Source organism: Protopterus annectens, chromosome 13.part0, assembly GCF_019279795.1.
Source record: "Protopterus annectens isolate FY-2018-M chromosome 13.part0, PAN1.0, whole genome shotgun sequence".
In the NCBI taxonomy this organism is placed as follows: domain Eukaryota; kingdom Metazoa; phylum Chordata; order Ceratodontiformes; family Protopteridae; genus Protopterus; species Protopterus annectens.
Genome location: NC_056747.1, coordinates 791296592 through 791309386, shown reverse-complemented (window position 1 = coordinate 791309386; position 12795 = coordinate 791296592). Strand labels below are relative to the sequence as shown.

Sequence of the window (12795 nt, the reverse complement as noted above, 5' to 3'; positions counted from 1 at the left end):
TGCAGGGTTTGATTGCCACACCATCTCTTTCCTAGAGCATACCTCCTCCCCCAGCTAAGCTATGGTATTCTACCCACATGTTATGACTGCAGTTGCATTCTTGAAGGACATAGTACAGTTTTGTACCTACCATAAATGTAGATGTCAGAGAGACATGCAACTGCAGTCGGGTTTTCCCTCCCTCCATACCCCTCTCTGCTTAGGGTCCACTCCTATCCCTCTCTCTCTTAGCTGGGGATATCTGTTATGGTGTATTTGTTTTATTGCTCTTGTATTTGTTTGGAATCCTGTTTTTGTCTTCCAATTTGATTACAGCCTTCCTTGGAGGGCACCTGGCATCTGGGGCAAGAAACACTGAAGAGAATGGCGTCGGCTGATGCTTATATACTCCAGCCGCTCTGACGTCGGAGACAAATGCGACATCAGCCGACGTCGGACCCAGACTTTGGAATCCGGCCGACCGAGGGCTGCCTGAGGCAGGACAACCCACATGTTATGACTGCAGTTGCATGTCTCTCGGACATCTACATTTATGGTAGGTACAAAACTGTACTTTCTCATTGCACTTGCTCTCCTCGGCTGCTGCACACTGTGATATCAGGACTGGCTCCATCTGGGGCTTCTTGGTTCTGAGGACTGGTGCATGCAGACGTCACTTTTATGGCCCACGTACCAACCTACGAGTCAGATGTTCGCACCAACAGGGACTGGAAAAGCTTTGGAAACCTGTCCGGAAAAGCTGATTGGAAGAAGGGTAAACAAACTAGTGAGTACTGCAACATGGCAGAGAAGGATATCTATGGTTATGGTAAGATTTTACACAACTTTCCTTTCCGTCATATACTCCAACCTAAGCACCTTCAGACTGACAGCATGGTTAATCCACTAGCTGCTTCTCAAGGCATTTTCTTAGATAAGGACATAATGGGCATTTTGAAAGAAGTGAGAGAACCTTGTAGCAGAAAATCATAGAATTCTAAATGGAAAAGATTTTCTGTTTGGTGCCAGCAGCAACATATTTCATCAAAAGACAGCTCTTGCTTCTTACTCGTTTATTTAAATCTGTGCTCTACTACTTATCCACTAGAATTAATTCTTCAGCCATCTCTGCCTGCCATCTTATGCTGCCTTATCACTACTCCTGCCTGTTGTTGAAACAATTTCTTAAGGCTGTCTCTCATTTGAGTCCTCCCAAAAGCACTCCCTGTCCCCTGTTCGGATTTCAGTTTTGTGCTGGCAAAGCTTACTATGCCGCCTGCTGAACTGGCTGCTACAGCTGACATTGTTTCTTTCCTGGAAAGCGTTTTATTTTAATGGCTATCATCTCAACAAGTGGGTTCTCAGAACTCCAGACAGTTTGGTGTACTGAACTTTCTCATTTTTCGCCAGGGCAGAGTTTCTGTCACAACTTAATCCCTCTTTCATACCAAAAGTGGTTTCCGAATTTACCCTAAACCAGTCTATTCACCTCCCTGCCTTTTTTCCTCACCCTCAAAATAGGGGAATATATCCTTTCTTCCTTCCCTCCCTTGATGATCAGAGACAGCTCAGGTACTATCTGGACAGGAAAATGTAACTTTTGTTTAGTCCTATGGTAGTAACAAACTGGGAAATCATATGAACAACCCCCCCCCCCCCAAGTGGCCTTCTTACTGGATTGCCTGCTGTTACAAGCATGATGGAAAGCAAGTTTCATTCCATATCAAATCTCACTTCACCAGAGCTACTGCCAACACAAGTGCCTTCCTTAGTGGGTTCCTTATCAGGGAAGTTTTAGAGGCTTCCACTTGGTTCTCAGTCCACATGTTTACTAAACACTATAATCTGCCCATTTTCTCCAAATCCAGGGCTGGATTTGCCTCTGCCATCCTGTAGGGCTTTCTAACCTTTGCCTAGATTTACCTTTATATCAGCCTCCCCATTTTTTCACAGCTTTTGGAATCCTCCCATACTGTTATTACTGCAACAGTGAAATATGATGAACATAGTTCAGTTGTCTACTTACCGTAAGTGTAGATTTTCAAGTGTCTTCTCTGTTGCAGTATGCCTTCCCTCCCTCCCCTCTCTAGTGAGTGCAGGTTGGACTGGGTTTCCCTGTCCCTACCCCTTTCCAAATCTCTTTCTCTCTATTCTCCATTTTAGGTCTTTAGGATCCTTCCCTGCCACAGTGAGGATCTTCGGGCTGTTCTGTGCTCCTCTTCTGGACTTTTCTTTATGGGGCTGTCTCCTTTCTGGTGCAAAAAAGACCTAAAAGAAGATGATGGCAGACACCCTTATGCCCAGATGTTTCATGTTGCCACAACATGGAAAACCCACACTGTTACTATTTTAACAGTGAAGAGACACAAATGTCTAGATTTATAGTAAGTACAGTGAACTCCATTTTTTTTTCCAGAACTTTAAAATAAGAGAATTCTCTGTACTCTGGATGCTCACAGACTGCATAGACAGGACAAAGTACGTCTCAAATTCTATTCACTGGTTTATTTTCTATCAAGGTGAGAAAGAGACCATCCATATCAAAACAGAATATTTTCAAATGTTTGTCCCGTGGCACTCAATTTCGTATGACATTACACATCTAGGTAAAGAGCCCAGAGTACCAGGGCTGTCACTACTACTGCTGTATTTTAGAAAAGGTAAGACTCTAGTCATTTTCCAGAGATAGTAATTTGGTTTTCTCTTCATACTTTAGTCGAGCACTATAAGATTGATTGTTCCTCTGGTGCCAAGCTAGGGTTTGCTACAGCCATCCTCCAAGGACTCCTAGACTCTCATCCTTCTTTTTTCTCACTTTCTTTTTAACCTGTGGTATTTGTTCTGTATAGGTTAGGGTACTAAAATTTAATTAACATGAGTTTTTTTTTTTTAAGTAAGTCTACATTGAGTAAATGTTTGAGTAGATCACTATTACAGTGCAGACACCCCCCCCCCTTGTCTTTGGTTTTGCCAGGCTGGGAGTCCCTGTTATCCCCTCTTTTTGTTATGCATATATTGTTGGCAGGGCTCTATCCTCCCTTGTTTCTAGCCAAGGCTTATATTGGTACAGGTGCAGTCATACCAGCAGAAAAAGATGCTCTTGACAAAACTGGCAGATGGAAAAGGTATTAATAGTTGGGGGCAGCAAATTCTTTGTAGAAAATAACTGCTTACTGTATATTAAGCAGAAGAGAAGCAAGCAGATTGCTGCAGTCAGGGGATGTAGAGATGCAGGAGATTCAAATTGCTGTATCCCTTTGTCTTCAGAGTATTTTGTTTCCTGAAGGATGTGTCTAATAAGGAAATAAAATATTTTAGTAAACAGAGTGAGCCAGTAGGTTGAAGGAGACTCTACTACTTATTCTTCTGATAGTAAGAAATGCCATAGAGAGACTTTGCCATGGAAACCTTTCCATTCATCCAAAGGAAAATGCATGAGAGAGAGAGAAAAGCCCAGGAGCTGATTAGAAGAATCAGGAGTACAATAGGCTTAAACCATAGGGAGGTCATGATCAGGAAGAAGACGACCAGCAACAGTGTGAAATTAGTGAATAAATGGGAGAACTATAAAGTAGCAATCCCATTAGATGTAGTTTATTCCCATGAACTGTGGTTCTGCAAGAGTGGTGGGAAAAGACTGGGCAATTTGTTGGCTGTCTTAAACTGGTAGGAGAACTCCAAAGCATAAACCCCATTTCATGTCATTAATGTTTAGAAGGTGAATGATTGAATAATTCAAAGTAAAAATAAATGGCTGAGTTGTATAAAAACGTCATGATAGAAATTGCATGTTGTGCTGTAAAGGAGTTCTGAATAGTGTGCAGTTAGAGATATTTTAAATGTGAGGTGGACGAGTTTTATTAGGGACTACTGTTTAATTATATTAAAGTAAGAAAGTAGCTTAAGCTGTAGAAAAGGGAATTTGTAAACTAATAAACTTGAGCAATCAGATAAAATGATGAAAATGGTAGTTAATTGCTTTTGCAAGGTTATCCCCCCCCGTTAGCACCTGCGTTTAGCTGAAGACGAGGAGCAAACAAGTGCAAGCAACTGATCATGAGGGATATGACCAGTGTAATACAAGTGAAATGTGCAGTGGTTTTTGCATTTGCAATGTTGCTACCTTTTTGCAGTTAACAAATGCTTATATTTCAAGACGGTGAGTGTACAGGTGCAAGTGATGAACCGGAATAGTCTGAACAGTGTGTTCTGGGTGGAACTGTTCAAGCCATACGGTGAAAGTAAATGGTTTGAACTGTGTGAAGTGGATAGTTATACAAGACATTGACTCCCCAGCAGTCTTAGTACTTTACTTCATTAAATATAACCGTGCACAATTTAGTTTGAGTAGCCAATGCACCTTATTTTAATGCCAAAAAATAGTTTACTGAAAGTGTACAAGTTTTTTTGTCACATCTGAGAGGAGAACAGGGATAAGATAAGGACATATTACAGTCTGCGTAGGTGGGAACACAGGCTGTAATGTGTGCTTTCAGCATGGTTAACCCTAACTTTAGAATATGTAACAACTGTTAGTGGAGTTTTCAAATAAAATCCAAGTGCAGGCAAAAGTACACAAAACGAATGCAATAAAACCACGAAAGGTGCACTGAAAGCAACCCAATAAAGCCACAGATGAAGGCAACCAGTATATGTAATGTTTTATTAAAGAAAAATTCACGCAAAAAACGCTCCATCTCCATTAACGCCGTTTGAAAAATCCATTTTCGTTTCATCACACTTCATCAGATGTGGTTTAGAGTGAAAGACAGCCCTTTTATATGCAATCAAACCTATAACCGATCTAATCTTAGTAACTACACTAGTTACTAAGATTAGATCGGTTATAGGTTTGATTGCTTCTTTTTATACATATAGAAATTCTATTATACTTGTTGTTTTCTCTTAAGAATGAGTTTGTGTGACCTGTTTATTTAAGCCAGGATTTACATCTGCTTGTAGGTGGGTGATCCACTCATATTCTGTAGTATCCAGCTTATTGACCAAGTCACCCCGTCTAACACTAGATTGATTGATGCCTTAGAAAAATATGAACAGCAGACCGACCCTTTAGATAAGCAGGTTAGTAATGTAGAGACCCCCTAATATGGTGGTAGTAGTTAATTTAAACCCTGGCACTAGATATGAAGTACAGGTAACATCTAATGCTGTTGAAAATGTGCATTAACAGCAAACAATTGTGAATAATGGTGGGTACATTTCTGCAGAGATGTCTAATGTTGATTTAATGTGTAATGAATTAGATAAATACCAACAAGGAACTGTAAATAGTTATGATACTTCTACAGAATAGCTTAATTCTAATATTTTTAATGATAGACATGGATTAATGACTGTGGGTGTTTCTGAAACTTTAAATTTAAATATTTTGGTCCATCAATAAACTTCTAACAGGACTTGTACTCTAAATGTATGTGTTGATAGTAATGAGATGATTGAGGGTTGATGTACTGTCGCAAGTAATTCATTTGCCTTGGTTAATATTGCTGAGCTAGCAGACTTTAGCGTTTCAGATAATTTTACTGATGTTAATGAGATATGTAGAGATGAGCAAATGACTGTGAGTAATGATACTATATTGAATAACTATGTAGGGACATCTAGTATGAACGAATTACCTAGTGTTATACAAAGGAAAACTGTGGTGAATTTATCTAACCACCAGTTAACTGTAGTTGAACTATTCTTACTCTCTAAAGGTCTCAAATTTATACCTGTGTCTACTGATAATACAGTGAATGCTGTGACTGATTTAAAAATATTTACACAAAATTTCAATTTGAAAAACATCTAGGGACTCTGGTTCCTATGTAGACTCTAGATGTAGAAGTACGTTTATACCACACAGTGACCCAGTTGTGACTGTATTTAATGATATATGTGAAAAACAAATTAGAGAGATTTATGACAGTAATTGCTATAAAAAAAAACTTATAGCCTTACTAGAGAAGAATCTGTAGCACTTAAAGCTTTGGAAAGTAATATTAACGTGATTATTAAGGAAGCAGATAAAGGGGACAGTGTAGTACTCGTGAGTACTGTGGACTACCTTGAAGCGATGAACGATTTGATTACTGATGTGGACACGTTAAAATTGATATCAGATAGGGATATTACTGAGATTGTTAAATTTAATATGGCCATCTATGATTTACAACTTATGAACGATATAGATATCGATGCATTTAATTTCTTTACTGTCCCTTGTCCTATAATACCTATTCTATATGGCCTACCCAAGATACAGAAGTCAAAGGATAAACCACCAATGAGGCCTATTGTGTCTGGCCATGGGTGGGCCACTGAACCTTTATCTATATATCTTGAAAAAGCCTTAGAGCCTTCTGACAGATGTTTCCAGTTATATAAAAGATATTATTTTCTGGCACAATCATATAGATGATGTAATGAAAGTATGGAGAAGAATTTTCTATTAGTGACTTTGGATATCAAATCCCTCTTTACTATGATTCCTAATGAGTTTGGAATACAGAAAACAAGAGATACTTTTAGAACATGGTCATTTCTCTGCTAGGTGCATCAAAACAATATGTGAGATAGAACTAGTGTTGCAAAATAACGTGTTTGTGTTTAATAAACAGCTATACCAACAAATATCTGGTATAGCTATGGGCACAGCAGTTGCTAACACACTAACTTAACTTTAAGCAAATGGGAGGAAGAAAATATTTTTGGTCATGCCAATAGATATGCATCTAGTATATTCTACAAGCGTTTTGTGGATATTTTTCTTCCTTGGTATGGTACGAGTGAAGAACTTAAAAAACTTTCACTCCTATTTGAACAATGTTAATGATTTTCTAAAATTTGAGATGAATTATTCAGAGTCTAGTATTCATTTTTCTGGATGACACTTTGTCTATGGCTGAAGCTGGTTTGGATACAAGTGTGCATTTATAACAAAAGTGCAAGTTAACAAATATCTGCACAAAACTAGCATGCATGCCAGACATGTCTTTAAAGGCATACCTAGGGGACCGTACCTGCGTGTACGTAGGCTTAACACTTGGGATGAGATATGCCATAAACAAATGAAAGAAATGACAGAGGAATTACTAGAGAAAGGTTACAATAAAGTTGAGCTGGATGATGATAGAAATGAAGTGACCTCTATGAGAAAAGAGAAAGCTAGGCCATATTTTTCCAATCAGGATGGTATTAATTCCATCCACCAACCATCTGATAATACTTTGAGATACTAATGACTTATAACAGAACAAGTAAAAATGTGGAAGAAATCATTAAAAATAATTGGTATATTTTGAAGGCTATTCCTGGGCATGAGATGGCTTCCAGATAAACCACGCTTTACTTATAGAATTTGTAATAGCTTAAAGAAGCGCTTGTGCTATAAGAACTTTAGTTTAAATAGAATGGACTCTATAGCATTTAATAAAAAAGGCACATACCCTTGCTACAATTGGATATGCTGCACTAATATATTCACATTAACTGATTATACATCCGCTTAATGGTAAAAAGTTAATTTTTTTTTGTACAGCTACATGTAATATCACAAATGTGATCTACTTAGCCTTATGTCAACAATGTTCATGCTTTTATGTTGGCAAGTCAACAAGGAGGTTAAGGAATAGGAATGTGGAACATAAGTCAGAAATCAGAAGGAAAGTGACTACTAACTTCTTAGCCCAACATATACAAGAAACAGATGAGTCACACTGTTTCATTTTTTGTGATGGATATTTTAACTTCTAGTGTTAGACTTGGTCTTTAAGCTGGATACTAAAGAATGAGTGGATCATCCGCCTACAAGCGGATGTATATCCTGATTTAAATAAACAGGTCACACTAAAACCCATTCTTAAGAGAAAAGAAATGCAATATAATTTGTGTGTATAAAAAGAAGCTGTATGCTAACACATACTTTTCAGAGGATATATATATATATATATATATATATATATATATATATATATATATATATATATATATTTATATATGTTTTGTAAGTAAATCTTTGACTAAGTGATGTATTGATTTAATTAATTGTGGTTATGTATTATACAAACCAAGCATATAATGTCAGAGTCCTGTTTAATAGAATGTTCCTTTAAGAACTTCCCTATGAAATTTTCCATGAGGCTTTCTGATTCTTAATTGTTTAATTGACTGCTAGATTTGTATAGGTAGGCTGTCATGTGTTCTTGAGTTTTAACTATATAAGATGTGATGTCTTGGTATGAATTTTATTAACACTGAAGGACGACGTATCTGTCTGAAAGCTTTGTTTTATTTAAAAGATTTATAAAACGCTGTGGAACTTGCTTTTTATTGATACGTGGACTTGTTTGCCAGTTCCACTTTATCTTTGGTTCACCTTTTTATTTTTTGACTTTAACGGCTGTTAGTGGAGCCATTGGTTTGGGACAGTCACTCCTATGTGGAGTGATAAACTTTTTGTTTGGAATGCATGTGTAGCTTTTTGTGGTTACTGCAAGTTAAAGGGGGCTGGGCGTAACACATGTATTTAGTTTGTTTCTTGAATGTTTTTGTTGAAGCATAAAGCCTGGAAAAACATGTTGTGGGTTCAAATAGAGATGAGAAGCAGCAAGCTTAACCTGATGTACATTAGTATATGCATGAAGACTATAAACTGTTAAATATTGTGTGGGAAATTAACAGCTTTATCAGAATTGCTGTTTTGTTTATATTAACCTGGAATGTAAATTGCCTTGCAGGTATAGACAAAAAAAAAAGAGTGTTGAGTTGTATATTAAGACGTTTAGGAGACAAATTGCAAAGCTACAAGATACACATTTGGTTAGAAATATGCATATGGATTTGACAAAGAAAGGACTTCAGAAGGTACATTCAGCAGAGTATCAGGGAGAAAGGAACAGGGGAGTAATATTGTTCATGAATGGCTCCAGTAGTAGAGGTGTGGGGAAAGACAATGGTAGATTTACAGTAGTAAGGTGTTACTGGCAGAGGAGGAGGATTATGCTGGCATATTTTTATACTCAACCTAAAACTTTATGGAGTTTGGGTGAATTTGTGGGGACTGGAACCTGATTTGCAGTAGTGAGAATGGATCATGGTGACCTAGATGTAGAAGTATAAGTACAACAAGAGATGGTAGATGTGAGAGTATGTTGTATGGAAGAGGACATAATTTTACATATTGTTCCCCAAGATAAACTAACTGGGGTACAGTGGAATCATTTGAAAGCTTTGAAACGCATCCAGTAACTGTATCAGATCTTGAACCAATAAGAAGTAAGATAAAGTTTACATGCAGAGTAATGGTGTTAAAATTAGATACTGGCATTTCACTAATCTGATAAGGGAAGATTTAAATGAATGGGTAGTAGGTACAATTCAAACATTATTAGGGAAGATAGAAATTAGATCTCAAGAGATAGCTGTTGGGTGGGTTAAAATGAGTTGAAAAAGATGATAAAAATGTTGGAAATATGGGAGTGAAATAATTATTTAGAGGGATTGACAAAGGTCAGCAATTGCAGGGTGCTACATGGAAAATAAGGGAGTATTTGGGTAATATCCTTGAGTTTAGAACAGCTGCTACTAGGAAAATTGATTTTTGATAATCACTCTAAAACCCCCATACTTTAACACAATGACTTGGACAACAGAAGGTACAAAGTTATAGCCAAACTTAAAGAGCATATGACAAGAAAAATAACTAGAGATGGTGCAGAGGCATTGAAGATGTAGAAATTTTATGAAAATCTGTATAAAGCAAAGGAATGGATAAAGCAAGAAAAGGCACAAATGAAAATATTTATGGAAGACTTAATTATGCCAAGGTTAGAGGAAGTTGAGGCTAATAACCAAATTGAAACTCCAAAGGACACACCACGAGAAGTTGAGGCTCAACAATTAATAGCTGAGACAGGAAGAGATAAGATAAATGCAGTGATGTATAATCAGCCCAGGAACAGACTGGTATTCTTGTGGAAATGTGAAGTTAGGGGGGAAAAATGAATGAGAATGTTTAGTTTAATAGTATTTTTAAGGGGGTGTCAGAATCTTGGAGAAAGCAGTAGTGGGTGTGTTACCCAAAGAAGTTAGAGTTTTTCAGGTATGACTTCATACGGACCAACTTCAGTTTTGTGGAGGGGAGCGACATACTTGACAGCATTAATAGAAAAGTTAATTCATTGGGAAGCATAGTGAAAAAAAAACACCACCATTTTTGATCGGTCTTAATGCAGTGGAAAAAAAAATCTGTCGAATTAGCTGGGTTTTTATGGCAGGACAGTTGCAGCATTTGTATTCCCTGACAAAGGTTAAAGGACAGTGTATGAAGGGTAGGATGGTTCCTCCCTGACCAGATGTATTTGGAGAGATAAACCAGATAGGGATCATAGGAAGTTACTAGGCTGATGGCCCTAGGGCGCTTACAAGCCTAGCCAAGTTAAACACTTATTTCCAAGGTCAACACCTATTGACTCTGTCCAAGAGGTACACAGGTGCTACCCCCGGGGTTAATTTCTGGTTAACCATCCAGTCGTCCAGATTGTGTTTGAAGAGGGCCAATGAGGTGCTCTGTTTGACATGAAATGGGATTCTGTTCCAAATGTGTGGTAACCTCTGGAAATAAATCTCCCCTTCCAGCAGGTTCTGTTAATGTCACATACCAGGTTAAGGTCTTTAGCGTGAGTAACGTGTGTACCATTTGACTTGCGGATATGCAGCATTTCCAGTAAAGAATGGTAAGAGATTGCCTTGTATGCAAGGCAGAGATTGGCTCCAAGTAGTCTGTATGAAAAAGAATAAAGTGACAGTGATTTCAGACAATCCACATAGGACAGTTGCTGAAGACCTTACATTTTCCTTGTGAGGAAACTTTTTGGTCTCTCCAATCACTGCAAGTGCTTGGAAAGGTACATACCAAAAGGGACATTGGACTCTATTATTGGCCTGATCAGGGGAAGACTACAGGGAGGTTATAACTTTTTCTGTAGGCAATGCCCTTACTTATGAGATGAGCAATATAGAATGCCCTTTTACCACCGTGGAGACTTGGTGATCAAAGATGAGGTTGCTGTCAACCTGTGTGCCCAGGTCTGTCAACATACCTCTCAACTGTACCGAATTCCTTGGTGTTTCCCAGTTTTGGGATCAAATGTATATGGTGCCACGAATTCCTGATTGGCCCCTATAAATCCTGATTTCGGCATGCAGGCACAGGAGCCATAACCATAGAGAGAGCACCCTCTCACTTTTAAGAGTTTAAGAGGCTTCAACTATAAAGTAAAAAAAAAACACCACTCTGGTGGCAGCTTCCTCTCCTTTAAGGGAGACCATGTGTGCTTCACGCACACACACATACAGATGTAAAGTTTGTAAACTCAGTCTGGACTTACTGCAGGATTTAAACTAGCCATGCCAAGTACAAAAGTCATTGGTTTTAGGAGGGATTAAGAGGGACAAAGGCAGAGCTAAAGTCTGAATCAGGATCTGGGGCGTCCGTGAAAATCAGGGGTTGAGGGGTATGGCACCGGGTCTGTATCACGAAATCGACATTTGAAAATGTTGACTCACATTTGTTCGACACGAGAATGTCAAACTCCAGCATACTCGAACTGCCAAATCACTGATTTCTTCCGATGGAAAGAAATTGGTTGGCCAAAAACCAATGCCACACAAAAACATATTTAAGTGGGGGGCTTTGCCCCCCACACATCCCCAACTAAATATTCTAACTCTGAGACAGCACTACAGTTGGGGAAAGGGCAGGTGTAACAAAATGACCAACCGTTTTCATTCCATCTGAAAGAAATCAGTGATTTGGCCACTCGGGAAAGTTGAAGTTCAACATTTCCTTGTCGAACAGATGTGAGTTGACATTTTCAGATGTTGATTTCATTATGTAGACCCCATGGTGCCATTCACTCTGAAACTGAAAGTAAAATGGGTTTAGTTGTAGAACAGTGTTGTGAGCTGTTTGTCAGGAAACACATTTAAAGCTTGCCGGACAATCAGAGGTGGAAAAATGAAAAAGGAAGTAGAGTAAAATTCCAAGTGGTGGCAGCTTCATGTGAAGTATGTATGAGAAATTGCTTCTCTCCAACTGCTGATTAAATGAGTAGAATGACAGCCTATTTTGTTTGCACAGCTGTTTCCTGTGTTTTGGCTAGCTAGGGACTGTTCTTAAACAATGCAATGTCTTGTCTCTGCTTTCCAGGATGGCGAAGTAGGGCAACAGAAGTTTACCATGCATTTCTGACTTGTGAGGACACTCATTTCCTGATCCCGTGTTTATGCATAGTGTACTAACAATGCTGCAAAGGAATTGTTGAATGCACTACATGGAACTGTTCCCCAAATACAGTTCTCAAATTAATTGGGAACAAATATCAAAAGAATGAAAGAGAGAGAATGCAGAGGAATAATCAGGAATACTTTTTAAAGTGTTAGTGCTATGCTGTTAACTTGAGACATCAACAGAATAAGCATGTGAATTAATATAGCAATAACCCATGCCTGGGTGTGGGTAATGCTGGATTTACCCACGGTTGGTGTGCTTTGGTCACGAGGGCGAAGCCCGAGTGGCCAAACAAAGCTAACCGTGGGTAAATCCAGCATTAACCACACTCAGAAGTTGGTTATTGCTATTATACAATGACATTATTTAAGAAAAAAAATAATTACTTTTCTTAAATAATGGCATTGTATAATGCCTCCTTGCTGCCCTTCCGCAGCTGTCAGGTATTCTGCGGCAGTTCTGATGTACTGCTGTGGGCAAAAGCAACGGAGAAAGCAAGATCTCCGTTGCTTTTTACAAAC

General features: G+C 38.4%; 1 protein-coding gene across 1 annotated transcript in view; it reads left to right on the top strand.

Moving 5' to 3' along the window:
* The window catches only part of NCOR1 (nuclear receptor corepressor 1), a 4682182-nt gene that overhangs the window by 2566454 nt on the left and 2102933 nt on the right, over positions 1–12795 (top strand). The window lies entirely within an intron of this gene.